The sequence below is a fragment of the Macrobrachium rosenbergii genome, chromosome 48 (assembly GCF_040412425.1).
Source record: "Macrobrachium rosenbergii isolate ZJJX-2024 chromosome 48, ASM4041242v1, whole genome shotgun sequence".
Classification (NCBI taxonomy): Eukaryota; Metazoa; Arthropoda; class Malacostraca; order Decapoda; family Palaemonidae; genus Macrobrachium; species Macrobrachium rosenbergii.
Genome location: NC_089788.1, coordinates 59,474,509 through 59,493,508, shown reverse-complemented (window position 1 = coordinate 59,493,508; position 19,000 = coordinate 59,474,509). Strand labels below are relative to the sequence as shown.

At 39.4% G+C, this 19,000-nt stretch overlaps 1 long non-coding RNA gene across 3 annotated transcripts; it reads left to right on the top strand.

Moving 5' to 3' along the window:
• Positions 1 to 6,335: 6,335 nt before the first annotated feature.
• On the top strand, positions 6,336 to 18,287 carry LOC136831433 (uncharacterized). Of its 3 annotated transcripts, none has more exons than XR_010850873.1 (3): positions 6,336 to 6,500; positions 6,754 to 6,876; positions 13,096 to 14,665. It is a non-coding gene; the product is annotated as an uncharacterized lncRNA (long non-coding RNA). The 3 variants fall into 3 exon arrangements; XR_010850872.1 differs by lacking the exon at positions 13,096 to 14,665 and adding an exon at positions 15,116 to 18,287 and having other exon boundaries at positions 6,345 to 6,500; XR_010850874.1 differs by having other exon boundaries at positions 6,366 to 6,500; positions 12,009 to 14,665.
• The last annotated feature ends 713 nt before the right edge of the window (positions 18,288 to 19,000 follow it).

The following is a 19,000-nucleotide window of genomic DNA, read 5'->3' as shown; positions in this document are numbered from 1 at the left end:
TGGCAATTACTTCCTCAAACTATATACAAAACTGTTCGATCCCTCAGAGGTTAGTACTAAACACGGCGAAACTGTAACTCACCTACACTGTTTCACCGTGTTTAGTACTAGCTCCTGAGGCGTCAAATGTAGAAAATGGATGGTAGATATCATACTACAGTAGTACCGAATAGCGCCATTGTAGCCAGCACGGGTTCTTATATTCAGAAGGCATTAGAATTCGAACAGTTTGTATAGTCGCATTTGTGTGTGTGTGTCTATATATGCTAGTTCTTGTTGGAATGCAAGAACTAATGCTTGACAAGGCTACTACTGACTAGGCGTTCTGTTAAATTAACTGGGGGAGAACAGAATTATTATTATTATTATATTGTTATTATTATTATTATTATTATTATTATTATTATTATGGAACAAGCCCACATGGGCCATTGACTTGAAATTCAAGCTTCCAAAGAATATGATGTTCATTAGGAAGACGTAAGAGGAGGCAAAGGGAAATACAGAAGGAAGAGATCTTACTTATTAAAAAAAACTAATGAATAAATTAATAAATAGATAAAAATGCATTAAAATGCAAGAAGAATAATATTGGGGTAGGAATGCGTTGCATCTTTGATTGAACTTTTGAAGTTCCAATACCACGACATCCTCAGGGAGACTGTTCCACAGTCCAACGGTGTGAGGAATAAAGGACCTCCGGAACTGAGAAGTTCTACAGCGAGGCACATTTACTGCATATTGGTGCTGCTGTTCAGCAAGCCTGGTTGTTTGTGGATATTAAGTAGTAAATATTGCTAAGTGATGGAAGAGTGAGAGAGAAGTCGTTGGGGCAAGAAGGGCAGCAGGTTCTCTGCAGAAGCTGTCGCATAAGACAGCTGTGTAGCAAGGTGCAAGTCAAAGTGCCCCAAAAAAATGGAACTTATGCTGAATCTTGTTTGTAAATTTGGTTTAGTTCCTCATTATCAATGGAAGGGAAGGGTTTTACCTTTTGAGATGAATTGGCTGAGCAATATTTGTGGAGTGAGGAGTGTTAAAGAGGGAAAAAAGATAAGGCAGACAAGCAAATCATAGGTAAACGAAAATCTTAGAATGTGTGTGACTGACAATGGGTCACTTTGTCACGGAGAAATTTCTTCCCCCCCCAAGACATTAAGATACGATAATAATACTATTACTATACATATGCGCTTTTGTCAGTCTTCTTGCCTGGAGACGGACTGGAGAATGGTACTGTGTCATAGTCGACAAGATGGGTATGAAGACTACTGACGTTTACGCTGCCTGGGAATTAGGGTAGGCCTGTCCTACATGCTATTACATGATACATGATATTACATGGGTGTATGGGTCTTATTACTGATGAGACCAGGTGATGTCTTCCCACTGGGAGATAACTGAAGCGCTGGTGTCCATTTTAGGTGGTAAAGGTAAGGTGGTATTGAAGAAAATCCCTGGTCCTCAGTTCCTTTCTTTATTACTCATTACACCATGCCAAAATTCTCCTATGCTTAGTCTCCTAGACTTGGTTAATTTACATATTCTTCAGAACTCCTGGACTAGGTTAATTTACATATTCTTCAGAACTCCTGGACTAGATTAATTTACCTATTCTTCAGAACTCCTGGACTAGGTTAATTTACATATTCTTCAGAACTCCTGGACTAGGTCCTTTGCAAGGGATAGATAATAACTTGTAATAATAATTCCGTAAACTAGCCAAAATGAAGGGTGGACCGTTTGACATCCTTCTCGCACCGACAGCGTTCTCGAATCTTGCATGTTTTGCTAGTGTTACCAAAATGCAGATGAAAGATTCAGGACAGCGCTCCCATACTCAGAGTGAAAGAAAAAAACACAAGGGACTGGCTACACTGCTATGCACTCGATGACAACAACAAACATGAAAACATTTTATAGTCACAATCACTCTTACAGTAGTAGTGCAAAGATATTAGAGGAGGATGATGAATCAGTTCCTAAATAAATCAATAATAATTAAAGGAATAATTTTCCCATTACAACTTTATGCCCGGAAGCTATCGGAGGAAGGAATTAAGGAGGGCTAGTCACAAAGATTGCCAAGAAAACGTTTAGGTTATCCGGCCACGTTGAAAATTGGAAGAGTATAGCGAGTCGAGAGAATGCACAATTTTCAAACGTTGGGAGGTGGACGGCGGGGTGACTGCATGTCTTGGGTGTTTCAGAGCGCGCCCCCCCCTTTTTTTTAAGTGTGCGGGCATGTAAGTTGGAAGTGAATGACACTGTACAGTTAGGCCATACTGCTCATGAGATAACTATTGAAGTGAAGGAAACGGCATAAGGATGAAGACATACTCCACAAATGCTGGAACAATAGCATCTGGCTATTGTCTTAACGCTACGGAAATCGGGCAATGCTCCAACAGCATAACAGTCTAACTTATTTACGGAGAAGAGTGTTCACTTGATTACTTGTATAAACAAGTAACTGCTCCGTGAAGTAAGAAAAATGCCTTTTCACAGCTGAAAAGATTCGACTAGTGTGACAGCCATAATTGACGGCATGGCATCACAAGATGCCGAGAATAAAAATAAAAAAAAAAATCCTTGGCTGGCAGCGCCTTTACCCATTCAATAAAGAAGTTACGTTTTCTGACACTGGAATGCCTGTGTTCATAGAAAACTAAAATCACTTTATATTTGGGGCGACTATTCAAAATGATTTTCCCACTCGTCCTGCTAAAGATTTGGGAAATTTACCCACTATTATGCATATATAAGTTTTCGTATGCATTACTTAGCTTATTTATGTGTGAAAAAGAATCATTTCGAAAGCTATAGTCAACAATGGCGGCAAAACCGTCGCCTAAGCGGTTATTTCAAGCAAATGAGAGAGATGTGTATACCTTAGTTTAACCAGACCACTGAGCTGATTAACAGCTCTCCTAGGGCTGGCCCGAAGGATTAGACTTATTTTACGTGGCTAAGAACCAATTGGTTACCTAGCAACGGGACCTACAGTTTATTGTGGAATCCGAACCACTTATAAGACACAAAATAAGCAAGTACTTCTTACAATTTACTTTTAGGTGTTTGAAGAACTACGATATTTATTATAGGCTAAAGTAACATCTAAGGCACCAATCACACCACAATAACTTTTCCTGGGGCCGGTTTTTTTTTTTAACCTGCTTCCAGTGGACTCCCTGTACTGTAGGTGGACATTCTTTTATGTAAACTTAAAACATTAGATGATGAAGTATAAATATTGTATACTTTTTTGGTAAGTCATTCTTTAGCGTTATTCCGTAGAACAACGCTGGTATCAACTGACGATTTCTAAATTCATAAAAGTTCTCAGAACAGAGCAATATCTTACAAATTACGTTACACATATGACAAACGTAATCGCCTTATAAATTTCGAGCTTTCATTATATCCTATAAATCTTTGCAGTGTATATCAGAGTGAGCACGATTTCATGTAATTTGTGTGCTTGTTTGAATGTTTGTGTGTATGTATGCATGTATGTACGTATGTACTCGTAAATGATCTTTCACAATGTACAGTTTTCCCATTAATGGGTAGATCCAAAAGAAGACCGGATGGCATTTACTGCTACAAAGCTTTCACGGCATCAAGAGACTTGCAAACTAAACGTTCGAAACTTTAGGAAAGCTTCGGCAAGTCAGCGTTTTACCAAAGCAGTAGTCGCTCCATATACCTTCTCTTAGGACTTCCAAGCAGCTTATACGTTCTCCATACATGTGCTAAGTTATTGGCTCCTATCTTGTGCTTCCTTTCTCCTTTCTAGAACGCTGAGGTCCTATCACTCTTAATACATTTGCCACACCAACCCAGTGCCACCAAAGTCTCTTTCCATAATAATCCCAAATTAAATATCCTCCCCTCCCCCCACACACACACACACATATATATACATATATATATATATATATATATATATATATATATATATATATATATATATATATATATATATATATATAGCGTAATGTGAGTGTATAATGGGTTTCTCAGTGCCCTTCTGAATGTCACTTAGGTAATACACCCATTGATATCCAAATTGTGTTTTAATAGTTCATTTGTAATAATATTTGCTTTATTATTTCACTTCTGATCATATATTATTTTGTAAACATGTATCATTGGGAATTGCTTTAGTATAATTTTATTTAGTCTGTGCACGTATGTTACTAAAACAGATTTTTAAAACTCTGTCTTTGTTAGAGAAAACCTTTACCCAATGTGAGTGCTCTAGCTTTGCCGTAGTGTTGATTTATATATCAGCTTGGTTATAAATGATTGTTGACTGCCTTGTCGTCAATACCTTTAACTACCCAAGGCTGCCTCTGAACTTCTTGATGAATTAACGCTTGAATCAGATTTCTCACATTCAAAGAATAATTATACTTACGTGTATAACATGGTGATAATTATTGTTTGTAATTTATCGTTGCTTAACCACAACAACAGAAACCAGCAGATATGGCAAGAGATAATTAGACATCGGGGGAAAGGGAGAAAAACAGACCATTAGACAGCAGGGGAGAAACAGACACAGGCACCTTACACTGACAAGGGAAGTGTTAGTTAAAAAAAAAATTGTGGATATTAACACAGACCCGTCTAGAAGAGTAGCAGGAAGCAAGTGCCCCAAGGTTCTTGTGTCTGGGGGACAGAGAGGAGCCATGATTATTAATTTTAATATATGCATCATTTAATAAGTTATTAGATAAATCTTAGACTTACTCCTTCGCCCAATGTTGCCTGAACGGCACTATTATATTCTCTCTCTCTGTTAAATCATGTCTGCCATTTCATTTTATGAGATTTTTTTATTTTGGGGGTGTGGGGGCAGGGCTTGATTGTCTCATGTAGTCAATGCTGGGTATATGATTATGACACATTCTCCTCCCTGTTGGTGAACAATGGTCTATGACATGGCATGCGTCTTCGTATTTCTGTTGCACTGTAATTATTTTCACAGGTGTAATTACGTCTGGTTGTTATGATATTATGTGTTGTTCATACTGCGTGATTTTCCTCAGTAATTAACCATGAAACATCTCTTCCAATTCGCCCTTTTTGACATTATTGTACTAGTGATTTCTTGTCACTGATTTTATTGACAGCTCATTGTAATGTCTGGTTTACCTATGATATGATTGTTCTTGTGTTGTTGAATGTAGGACCCAAGCTGTGTTAGTTGTCCATTGTTCATTCACATGGTTATTCTTGTGCTTATGGGGTTTTGGTTTGTATGGCCAACAAATGGGTATCTGGTATTTAAGTCTCCTGTTATATAAGAGGGTATGTTGTTGTGCACTTTTTAGGAGAAAGTTGCATTTAGTAGCAAATAGTGGTTTTCTTGGTGGTTGGTAAATCTGGGTGATCTAAACCGGACCTTTATATTAATTTATAATGGGAGTATGTTAGAATTGCAACCATCTGTTATACTTTGTTATATTAATGACTATTGCCACTCCTGCGTTTACATAGGTATGTGTGTTTTTTTGTAGGCACATAGATATGAATATTTTAATGCTTGTCGAGTGTAGTAAGATAAAATCGGGGCTTAGTATTCCCTATAATATGTTGGTGTATGCAATGTTCATTGTGTCCATCCATACTTGCATATTCTGTTGTTGGTAAGTTTAAATTAAGCTGGACTATGACAGCAGAGGCATTTGTATTTATTTTGTATATACCTTCAAGTCTATTTTTGTTAATTTTTATATAGTGATTTAAACATCACCGAGTAGCCTACCCTAACAGACTTACAATTACTAATCATTATTAGTTATCACTTAAATAGTGATTTTTACCCGATCTTCATTTTTATAAATCATATAAATATCATCCCATGTTTAATAAAAAAAACAATATTTGTGCTTGGAGAAGAAATAGGATTAATTAGCCGTAATTGGCCTACAGTTAGTACTTCTGGCTTCTTGTGATTCCCAAAATAGGTAAGGATAAGCCTTTACAACTATATTGAAAGATGCCACTTACTGAGTATAGACAAGGCATGTTAATAAGCCCAGGGAACTGATATTTAGTTAGATTCAATTCAAGATCACTGCATCGCTAATAGGACTAACGATATTGTATGAACCCAATACCTGGTCACAATGCTGGGGTTTCCAGTTAAAGTCTCCATCTTTTTAATCATACAACCTAACGAAGACCGTGGAAATTATGACATGATATATTTTTTTAGAAAACCCAATTCCATCATATCTTTCCGTACTGTATATAAAATGTGTCAAAATTAACGAAAATTATTTAAAATTGGGTTGTCCGAGGTAGGCAAGACATTATTGGAACCTATGTCACGTGACTTGGTTGACACTTGACTGCCATAAAGTTAAGTCGTAATCGTAAACTTCATAAGTTCCTGGTCCTGGTATTAGTGACTCCGTGATCCGTCAGAGGTCTTCCCTAAATTACTTTAGTTGCATTTATGTGACATCTTGTGACTTGTCAAGTACACCGTAAGTTACATAATTAGTGTAATCCTTATGTATTATAGTTAACCTGTATAAAAAAAAGCCGGTAGAACTACAGTGTAACTCCAATGGCTTAAAAGTATTGTACACATAAAACTGTAGCCAGAATAATTTACATGAAATCAGCTGTACCCATTTCCTTAGTCATATTTCTGTTAATACATGTGAAAGGCTTTGTTGGTCTACCGTTAGGCCTTCGAAATGTAACCAGACAATTCATTTTTGCTCTTTTTCCCAGGTGTGAAGTGCCCCAACAATAGGCTGTGGTCCTAACTGCTTTCATCAGATTGGTGTAATGAAATGTAGGCCTAATTAGCGGCTTAGGCTAGGCCAAGCCTTGCTGTCATAGCACGTGTTCAGGGTAGGTGGCCCCATGTTGGCTTAGGTTTTTTAATGGTATTTTACTTTATTCCACAACTCGGTATTAGCCTAGTTTTTATTCAGTGCCGTAGTCTCCTTAACCTTAAAGGATGGGCTGTATATAAATATACTGTATATATTAAACACCCCCAGACCAGGAAAACTTTAAGGTTGCCAATTTAAGAAAAAACAATGGAAATAGGAAGATCTGCAAATGCACATGGTGTAAGAAGAACGTTTGGTATTATTGTACAATAGTTCCAACTCGTCTATAATAATTATAGTATTATAGATGCATTTTGCATAAAAAATAATTAAACTTTGTCTCTGAACACTTTTTGGGGAAATTCACCATATCCGAGATATGAATATTTATATAAAATCCCCATCTTCAAAAAATTTCAGGGTAGATCTAAGCCGGCTGTCCGCGGTGAGCTAGCCTATGGCAGTTGACGTTTTTCTATAGAACTTTACTTGCTGAACAAGAATTCAAGGTAATATTTTGGCGGCCAAAAGTAATTGAGCTGTAATTTACCTTAGAAATGTAGCCGGCGGTAAGAGGGACCTGTTGGGAATCTGGGTTTTGGGTGGGTGAAAACACTTTCGAGAATTGCTAACGGTAAGGGGAACCTGTTGGGAATCCGGGGTTCTGGGTTGGGTAAATAACTAGGGAAAAGGTTTGGGCACCTTACTGTTGTGTTTCCTGTTACATATGCCATTTGGAACACAAAAAACTAGCGTAAAAAAAAAAGGCCGAATAAATGGACAGTGGGAGCCGTTTCAAAGAGACTTTTCACACATGCGTCGATTTACAGGGGAGCTTTCGGTTCACCCAATGCCCCTGACAGAGAGCGGTAGAACTATATGGTAGCTCCGCGGTTGCAACTGCCTTCTAACTTAACTTTTTCTACATTTTTTTGGTTGCTAATTATGAATTTACCTTTAATTTTTGGCACTTGAGTGTAATTAACCTGTGAAGTCCATCCAACAAGGGGTTTCCCACGCGATCTTCACAAGACAGAGCACGGAATGCGTCTGTTTCAAGCGGTTCATATCCCGTCCGGCAAGTGCAATAACTTGTTTACGTATGGGTACTCAACACCCCCCGGGCCAGTACTAAACACGGCGAAGAGACATTCCATTTGGCCGACGACAAATAGGTGCACCGCCAGTATCAGAATCCCTAAAAGTGTAGAAAAAACCAGTTGAAAAGGTAAAAACAGGCGCGGAGCTAATGTATAGATTGGTAATTCTAAGCCCGCTGTCCACGGTGAGGTAGCCTATGGCAGTTGACGTTTTTCTATAGAACTTTACCTGCTGAACAAGAATTTTAAGTAAAATTTTGTTGGTCGGCTGTAACTAAAGCGTAATTGACACTTGAAGACTGCACACCGGTACCGTGGGTCCCCTGCACTGGCGCCTACAGCTCAAGGGTAAATTACAGTTTAGCTGCAGCCGACGGGCAAAATGTTACCCTAAACTCATGCAAAGCAAGCAAAGCAACACTGAAAAACGTCAACTGCCACAGGCTACCTCAACTGCACACTAACCGTTGCTTGCGATCGGGGCGAAGAAATGTAAACGGTAAACAAATCCGCCATCTTGGGTTACATAACCACTAGGGAGCAATATGTTCAGCAGGGGTGGGGAAGGTGGGGTACTGCACAAAAGGTACAAGTTGGTACAGTGACGTAGGACTGTTATGTTGAAACATGGCGGTAAATGACAGTTACCCTTATGTTGAAACATGGCGGTACATGACAGTTACCCAAAAAATAATAACGCTCCTACATGAAAAGCACTAAAACCTAATAACACCAAAACACAGGTGACCCAACTACCTAATAATAAAGACGGATAGTTTAGGGACCTTACCTTAAAGGGGTGGAGGGTACAATTCAGCCGCCGCCTTTACGAACGCGTGGAGCCTCGTCTTCGGGTCATCAAAGTGGATTTTAATATAGGCCACTGCCAAGTACCCGATGAAGTTGTACCTCCTACGGCCGTACCTAGGCGTCGTCTCTCGAAGTTCCCTCCACCTCCTCTCAATAGTATTTGTATGGGCACCATTTACTGGGTCCACAAAGTTCATGGAGTGATTGACGGTTAAGTGTACGTAGCCTTCGTCCTTCAGGCAGTCATAAGCTCTCCAGCAATCGGATACAATAGTTGTCCCCGGTACAATGTAGTCCTTATAACTAAGGTAGCAATTGACACAGGTAAGTGGCAAATTGCCCTTGGTTACAGGCTCAGAGGAGCAGGAGGTTCTGGGGCTGACGTTCGCCATTGTGCTGGGTTGAAGAGTGAGCGAACTGTGCCGGTGAACTGCACCGGAACAGGGTAGGAAGGATGAAGTTGGGGGTGCTACAAGTGTATCTCTGCTTTCAGTTTTGGGGTGGCGGAACGGCGCTGCGCGCCTTATCCGCATTTTTTAAAATAATCTGGCAGGCTCGTATGCTCTGGCAAGCGGTAATATTGCGCTGTGCGCGCCAACCACAGGGCGTACAAAATATGTAAAAGAAGGTTTCTGTTAACGTCACTGAGAGAAAGTGGTAGCGAAACGTCCTGTAAGACCCTTCTCCTCCTACCCCGTATACATGCTTCAGGTGCCTGCCGACAAATGTAAAGTAATTTTGTAAGTTATTTATGGTAAAATCATGTTGCGAAGAGACGTCAATATATTTGTGAACATAAAAGTACTGGAAGAAGGTTGTAGGCATAAGCTACAACGAATAGGAAACTGTTATAAAACAGTTGAGCAAAAGGAATACATGTAACTTGAGTTTATGTATCCCTCAAATTCTCCACCTGGGTGAAACGTAATGTTGGGGTAACGTTGCAACGTGATTGGTTGGGTACAAACACCCGCCAAAAAAACCCACCAACTACTCTCTCAGTTGGAGGCATTGGATGAACCGAAAGCTCCATTGTAAGACTGCGCATGCGTGACATGGCCTGGAATCAGCAGTAGTAGTGATATTTGAAAATTACCTTTGTAACGGCTCGTGCTATCCATTTATTCCCCCTTATTTTTACGCTTGTTTTTCGTGGTCCAAATGACATATATAACTGGAAATACAACAATAAGTTGCCCAAACCTTTTCCCAAGTTATTTACCCCACCCAGAACCCCGGATTCCCAACGGGTCCCCCTCACCGTTAGCTATTCTCGAAAGTGTTTTTACCCAGCCAGGACCCAGATTCCCAACCGGTCCCCCTTAACGTCGGCTACAGTTCTAAGGTAATTTACAGCTTAATTACAGCCGATTGACAAAATATTACTTTAAATTCTTGTTCAGCAAGTAAAGTTCTATAGAAAATTGTCAACTGCCATAACCTAGCCCACCGTGGACAGCCGGCTTAGATCTACCTATAGATTTACCAGAGTGTTTTTTATATGGAAGTGTTATTTTTTTGGGTAACTGTTATTTACCACCACGTCTCTACGCAAGTCCTACGTCACTTTACCAACTTGTACTTTCTGTGCAGTACTGTAACCCCATCCCCCCCCACACCCACAGAACATATGGCTCCCTAGTGGTTACGTAACCCAAGATGGCAGCATTGTTTGCCTGTTAAGTTTCTTCAGTTTCTTCACCCCCGGTCGCAAGTAACGAATAGTGTCCAATTGAGCTAGATTATGGCAATTGACGTTTTTCTATGTTTTGCTTGCTTTACATGAATTTAGGGTAACATTTTGCCGGTAGGCTGCTGCTAAGCTGTAATTTACTCTTGAGCTGTATGCGACCCACACTACAGATGTGCAGTTTTCAAGGGTCAATTACATTTTAGTTACAGCCGACCGCCAAAATGTTATTTTAAATTCTTGTTCAGCACGTTAAATAACATAGGAAAACGTCAGTTGCCATAGGCTAGCTCCCCGCGGACAGCCGGCTTAGAATTACCAATTTCAGTGTTTTGTTTACTCTAACATGGACACAGTTTGTGCTCTGATGCGAATTTGTTTTTGTTTAGAACAGCATTGTGGTTCAGATGCAAATTTTTTCCCCCTTAAAATTGCATTGTGGGTAGTTATGTGTTATGTCTAGGGGTCACGTGACCTGGTGAAAATCTTACAGGTGTCAGATATTTTCGCTTATCATTTGGTTCAAGTCTGTCATAGAGTGAGGCTATGTCCAGTCTGTGTTCGTCTTGTAACTTTGATTATTTTTGCTTAATTCATGATTTCTTTGAAAATGAAACATGATGCATTGATTTTTTAAGACAACATGGAGTGTTACCTGCAGCAGTACAGTTCAGTTTTACACCAATTTTTACTTGAAGCTGGTAAATTATATCCACCTTTAAGTGACACTCGGCCACCTAGGGAATCATTTTCGGATGACGATGATGCTGTAGATGAGCCACAACCACCTCGTTCTGGATATAACCCATGATAACGTTTGTGTCCATCCAATTAAGGTAAATTTATAATTGTTTTTAAAATATTGTAACATGATTTACCTCCTGTAACCCCTGTGGCTAGCGCGTGCAGCACAACATTACCTCTTGCCAGTATATACGAGCTTGCCAAGAATCTTTATAAATGCGGATAAGGCGTGCAGTGCCATTCCGCCACCCCCTTGCGGTTAAGGGATGTTAGGCTACATTACACTTGCCTACGTTGACTGACTATGGCTTGCTAGGTATGCTATGATTTACGTCATTTTATTCACTACTGTAATTCAAATGCTGTTTTGTGTCGATGGTGATTTACCCCACCCAAGACCCCACATTCCCGAAGGGTCCCCAACCTTGTTGGATGTAGTAGGGGTGTATAGGTTAGTAACTTAAAAACCACTAATTTCCCCGATGTATTACTATCATAACCATTCAGAACACATCAAAACACATGAAAATACATAATTACTTTAGAAAAATGGAGTTGGAACTATTGTAAAAATTTACCAAACATTTTAAAAAAACTTTTCCTTTGATGGGAAATTGAAAGTGACTGTCATTTTCTAAAATTATAATTACAGCTCACACAATATCATAACAGATAAGAACTAAAATCAGTAACAAATTCTGAGTATATTTGTTGTAAGATATTTACGAGAAATACCGAGATAGGGAGATGCAGTAACTTTGTGTGAGGTATACATGTTTTTCTAATTTCTTTGCAAAACTACAGTTACAGAACTAGCCTAAAACCAACAGCAATCCCTGGGTATATTTGAGCAAATGAATAAGAGACATCATGGGATAGAGAGAGGTAATACATTTCCCCCATCAAGTCTCAAGGCAGACTGATCCCTCCTCTGTCCTGTGCTGAGTTACTACAGTTGCCGTAAGTCATTTATGGACTATTGAAGTGCTACGAACATCATTCCCCGCTGAAGTCATTCAAATCGTATGGCGCATGATATCAGTACTCATAAGAGTTAGCCCGTCCATCACTCAAAACCTGTTATAGATCATATGATGATGCTTGCCCTTTAAGGGTTAATATACTTAATACGAAAGAAATAGAATTCGCCAGTTTACTTGTATGTACCATGATGTTGGTAGGCCTAGTTGTTTGATTTAGCTCCCTTCCATGCGGCTGGTGCTAAGCAGTGCTCACAAGAGTGGTTGTGGTATTAAAGTTATAATTAACCCAGTTTTTTGCAAGCTAAGCAGCATAGTTTAGTCTATGCTATTAATGTTTTGTAGTAATCCCCTAGCTTGACTTAGTAAATGCCAGCTAGCCTTATAGGCTAGGCTAACTTTGCAGATTTCATAAGTCTTAAGTGTAGGGAACTGGTCTTTCAGCAGGCTAGAGTTTTCTTGATTTAGGTCTTAGACTAATCTTGGTAACTGTAGGAGAATTGTGCTTATGTTTTCTATGCTTCCAGCTTGATTGCTGATCTAAGGAATATTTAATATATACATCTTAACCTAACCTTAACAGGTAAAATAGAATACTACTGCAGTATTGTGGCTTGGTTCCTGCCAGTCACCAACCAGTGTATTACACTATTGTTCATGTTTTTGTCATAGGTTTATGTTTGATATTTATTTATTTTTTCTTTTTACATTCCTCCCCAAGCGACTGGTACTGAATGTGATGGCTAATTTGCATTTAAATAGTTACCACATCAGCAGGGCACAGTAGTAGTTTTACCACCTTATTGCTAGGGTGCCATGTCTTATGGGCTTAGGATAATTCTAAAGGAGAGCTCTGCATGGAGATATTGTTTATTGAAGTTTTTGATTGAACAAAGCAACTCTTCTTCCAGGGCTTGGCCAGGACACAGCAAACTAGGGTAGTTTAAGGGAATGTTAGGTAGGAATAAATCCCAATTGCACTATCTTAGCCTGTGTGCCGTAAAGGAGGCCATGACCAGCAGAGGTAACATGCAGAACACTTATGTACTTTACTCTTATCTTGCAGTGTTAGCCTAATTTGTTGTAATGGTAGTTGGCCAACACTGATTTAATATCAGAAATGGTCTTCCTTATCTTCTGAAACATAGCCATATAGTATTACTGATACTGTGTTATGATTTTAATTCTAAAGATTTGTACATCATATTGCAGATATGTTATACAAATTACATCATGTAAATGGTATGTAAGAAAATGTGCTCATGCATGCTGTTAAGTATTTTCTTAGGAAGTAAAAAAAAATGTGAAATTAAAAATATACCCATTTAATAATGCAGACACTCAAGAAATCTCATTCTAAAAATTACTTTTTAACTGACTAAAAAGATGTACGTTTAAAACTATATGAAGACTCCAAGCAAATGATTACGTAAAGAAATTCTGTAATAATTTATGCCATCTAAACCTAGGTTCTCATAAGGAAGTGTTGTAGTGTAAAATATGAAATCCTGTAAGGTCTATAGCTTTCTCACATAATGTGTTAAGGGATTTTTTTTATTTCTGTACATATGCTTACAAATATAGAAAGTTAAGAAACTGGAGTGAACCCTAAGAGGGGAGTTAAGAGAATGAAGATTTAAATACATTGTTTAGTGTATAGCACAAATTTCATATTACACATTTTCTGAAGGGCTAAATCATGTGGCATCTGAGGGTAATTCATAAAAGATTGACAGTGTCAGTTTGATTCTAATGATTGAGTAGTAATTTTATGTGTGAGTAGTAATTTTGTATGTGAGGTGTGCACATATTTCCAGTTTCAACTGTATTCTCTCATTTTGTAAAAGAAGTCCAGCACTTTTTCCTGCAATGGACTTATTTTGCCTAATAGGCATTTGGGTTTGTAGTAATTTTGTATGTGAAGTGTGCACATATTTCGTTTCAACTGTATTCTCTCATTTTGTAAAAGAAATCCAGCATTTTTTCCTGCAGTGGACTTATTTTGCTTAATATGCATTTGGGTTTTATAGAGCCAAAAGTGGAGAATTGGGGTATTGAACCAGATGGTGAAAATTGCTAGATAAAATTTCACTGTCTTAACAAGAAAATATTAATGTTAACATAGGTGTTCAAGTGTTTAGTTGTGGTTGTCTTGTGAGGTAAATAACAACCACTAGATTTCAGAGACCTTATTTGCAAAAATCCTTTTAATAGAAGAAGTAATCTGAATAGGACAGCAAACGGCAACGAGAAAGTGTTAAAGTTTACATACCTCTTGAAGAGTTTAGTTATGGTTGTTTTGTCAGGTTAATAGCAGCCACTCTAGATTTCAGAGAACTCATTTGCAAAAATCCTTTAACGCCCGAGAATGAAACTGACCTGGGTTTATGGGTATGTCTCCTGCCACGCTACCCCCACCGGCATCCGGTGGGGTTGGGTCTCCCGCCAATTGTATCAGCGTTCCAAACAAAGTTTGAAAATTTATATCTCGGACGTGTCGATTTTAAAGAGATAAAAGCTTTTACAGTGTTTTGGTAAGTATAATGAAACATCATTTTATCATAAAAATGTCATTTTTGCATACTATCCAAAATATTAATCTTTGGATATCACTATCCAAAATACTGTATTAATCGTGAGCAATATCGGATATTTTGTGGAACTTAAAGAAATTTTAGTTGAATTTTACCACTTCAAAATATAACTTTTCTACAGAAGTTATAGTAATGCTTTAATGGTCAGTTTAATGGGCAGTGATGATGATAATTGAAATTTTGATTAGGATTATTGAAATTTTAATTACTGTATCTCTAGTCAACTAAGTGTATCTGGGCTATTTAGCTCAGTAGCTTCGGACAATAAAATATGGTGTAAAAAATAGCAGCACCCTTTTGGATGACAGTGACTTGAACTGATTTTGTTTTCTTTCAGGTGGAATTTGGCACTGGACTGTATGACCCTAATATCATAAATTCTGCCATAGATTCAAGTAGATTTTCTTGGAAAGTGCAGCAGTCTGTACAAGAACCTTAAGGGCAAAGACCAGTTTGTGTGAATCCACAGCCTGTGATGGTAAAGTATGAATAAAGCTAGAACTGGCTTCCTGATTTTGATAAATGCAAGTGGCCTTTGATTAACTATAAAATAGAATCTGGTGTAGCATGTAATGCTTTGTTTCATACACACACCAGTAAATCAGTGTATACAGTGCCTTGTTAAAAGTTTCGTTGAAACTACGTACAGTACAGTAGTAATATCTTCATGCATTTTTAATATAGCTGCTGGCTTGAGTAAAATGCAGATTAGTGTTATTGGCAAAAACATGAACGTTAGGTGTGTTTTGCTCAGGGGAGAAGTTTACTTGAAGGATTCAGGGACTTTTGGTGCAGTGTATGTAAAAATCATTTACATGTGAAGATATTTAGAATATTTTGTAATGCAGTTTCCTTAGGTAATTCATATTAAGATAGAATATGGTTCTAGGCTGGTGCTCTTATGTAAAAACTTGGTGTACCTTACATAAATACAAACCATAATCTCTTATGTAGGAATATCCCTTAGCATGAAGCTGGAAATGGTTGTTGAGACTAGGTACTGTACCAAGATGTTTAATTGTTGGGAGAGGAGAGTCCCCACCTACTGCCATGAGACAACCCATTTTCTTGTGCTGCTGTTTGATGTTGACATGTGTATGCCAGTATTATTCTTTCTGTGTGTATAGTATTTGTTTTGGCAGTGGAGGAAAACAGTGTGAACAATGAAAATATGAAGGACAGAAGCCGTGTTGCCACCAAATGTTTTCGTTTCATTCCTCCCATACTGCCCTGTCACTCTTCCTGCCCCCTTCTTGTTCTCTGGCTCAGCTAAGGGTTGGGGTTTATATGCATGAAGGCAACCAGCACCCAGGTTTCAACATTACAAACCCAAGTGTGCATGCTTCTCTCCTCGGGTAAGATCCCAGCCACAGGCTTGTTCATCATCAACTTTTAATTTATTGATAGCTTTGCTATAGCACTTAACGTAACAAGATATGGTTGTCCCTTGATGTTTTGAGTGATTGTTGTTGCTGTATTTCTGGGCCATTTACCTTTGGCTAAAGCGTCTGCTGCTGTTTCTGCTAAGGAGCTTAATGCTGTTGATCTTCCTGTAGTGGTATGTCTGTCTGTGATGTGCTACCTGCCTCAAGCAGGGTGAAGAAATGCAAGTGTATTTCTCCTTACTCTTCCTCCTCCTCATCTTCTACCCCCTTCTTATTCTCATAAGAATGAGATGTCATAATCTTGAAAACCCTCTCAGGAGGAGGCCTGTCAGACAGGGTGAGCACCTGTGGATTTAATATCTGCCATAAGTAGGGTTGACACTGGTTTCTCTGGGCATGCTTGTGGACCAGTGTCTCGCCATTCCATTTGAGACATGAAGACTACCCTGGCTGCCTCTTCTGTTTGCACCTCATCAGAGTTGTGCAGATGTGTGTTGTCTATCTTCTTGCTCAGTCTTTACAAGACACCTAGACTGTGTTCTGTGCAGACTGACAGGATGCTGTTGCACATGCTACTGGTATACAGTAGTGGTGAGCAGCACATTTGTGGTCATGCAGACCTTTGGTGTGTTCCTAGTTTATCCAGATCCCTTGATGTGTGCATGCAAAATAGTATGTGTGTCTCTCTCTCTGTCTATAACCTTTACTGGTTAATTTTTGGCAAGTCATGCCAAAGTCTATGGGAAGGTGGACCATGTGTTAGTGTGCACTTGCACTGTTCATGGGCAGCTTCAGTTCATATTTCAGCAATTGGTACTGACAGGTCCAGCCGTTCATTTCCACAATTGCGAGAGCGGTCACCAGGGCAAACTGGTTTTATCCTCAGTTTCAAGAGAGGATCTACCTTGTACTTGGGGAATAGTTCGGACCTGAGGGCCCTCCTTTGGAACCCCCTTCAGGCTGAGTTATAACATTGTTTTCAAGGAATCATTAAGGTCATTCATTAGCTTGATCTTGAGGGGAAGCAACCATGGCTCCTTTGTTCAACCTATCATGTTGCATCTCAGGTATGACCTTCATTCCAATTCCTGTGGTTGCTGCTTGTCATTTTGTCTTGGATCATGTTAACTCTGATCTCAGTTCAGAAGGTTCTCGATTGTCCTGCAGATTGACTTTCAGTCGGGACCCTGATAAACAGCCTTCCCTTAGAGGGAACTCAATAACTGACAAGGTGCTTCCTTTTCAGCTGTGGAAACTGGAGTCAGTTGCACTTTGACTTTTTGTCAGACCATAGTGCAAACCTATGAGCAACCTTTCTCCATAGAATTTGTTTCTGCATGTCTACACTTTTGTGACAAGTTCAGGTTATGAGAAGTCTCACACTGTGGAACTCTTCTTAAGTTCCCCCCTTACTCTGTCCATAGAGTAATAGTTAAGCAGCAGTGGAGGTGTTCCGATAGTTGGGACACTTCGAACCTCTCTGCAGTCTTTGTCAAGCCCTCTGGGGCTTTAAGGGTAGGGTATACAAGCCATTTGGGGCTATCCATGCTGTTGTCTGGTACCAGGAAGGCTTAAAACTCTGAAGCTGCTATAAGGGGCCCTGGTTTCTTCCCACAAAAGAGCATTCCTCCAAGACCTTTACCTCTCCCCCTTCCCCTTTCCCAGCACTGACTTATTCGGGGCTGGGGTAAGAAGGGAGGAGGAGGTTGAGGTAGACAGTCCTCTCCTGCTTCCACAAGTAGGGGGATGGCTGTTATCCCATATGGTCAGTTGACATTATTGGGGTGTAGCCCTGGGTAATCTTACAGCCTGGATGGTTACAGATTAACTTATAAAGAACGACCACCCCCCCAATCTGACTTGATCCTGTTTCTGGCATGCTCTCCAGGATTGATCAAGTTCTGGCACAGTTGTTTTAGGTGAGGAAGAGGGTAGAAAAGAATGCACTTAAAGTTTTAGACAATTTGTCTGGGCTTTTACAGTCTGCTTTCTTAGTAGAGAAGTTAACCGGGAGCTGAAGACTGGTCACAACCTCTGTTGAATAAGTTTGTGCTTCAGTCTTGGTTAAAGCTGGTGCCAATGCATTCTGTGCTGGATTCCATCAGAGAGGGTGACTTAATGTTTTTGGTGGATCTGAAGGATACTTGTTTTGAGACCCATCCATCAGCTTCCTAGGAAGTACCTGTTGTTCTGTCTGCAAAAGGATTGACTGCCAGTTCTTTGTCTCCCAATTTCTTCTTCTTCTTCCCAGCTTGTTCCCATTTTTATATGGGGTCGCCGTTTTGGATGAGCCGTTACCATCTATTTCTATCCTGTGCTTCTGCCTCATCATTCCCTTCTCACGCAGGTCTCCTCTCACACAGCCCTTCCATCTCTTTCTTGGTCTCCCTCTTCTTCTTCTTCCCTAACTATAGTAGTGAAAAACTGTTATAGGACTTATGAATGATAGCTGCTGTGACAACTCAGAGTAATGCTGCTCCCAAACGAGAAACCATCTTAAAAAGATTAAAAAAAAAAAAAACTAATTAAACCAAACATTATTTTTAGCCTTCAGTTTTGCAGATAACAGCTCTGTGCTTTGGACTGAAATGGCCCTTCAGAGGTTAATATGGGGTATACACTAAGATTGAGGTTAGGCCTGCTCTCCCTGGATACTACTACTGTACATTGTCTTGACAACTGGCTGTTTTGGCATCCTCTGTGATGCAGTTGCTCCAGTATAGAAACTGCCTTTTCTGCTTTTGTTTCAACCTGGTGTTCACGATGAACTGGGGAAGTCTGATCTTGTTCCATGTCTACAGGAAAAGTACCTAGGAATTGTGACATACTTGGTGGTA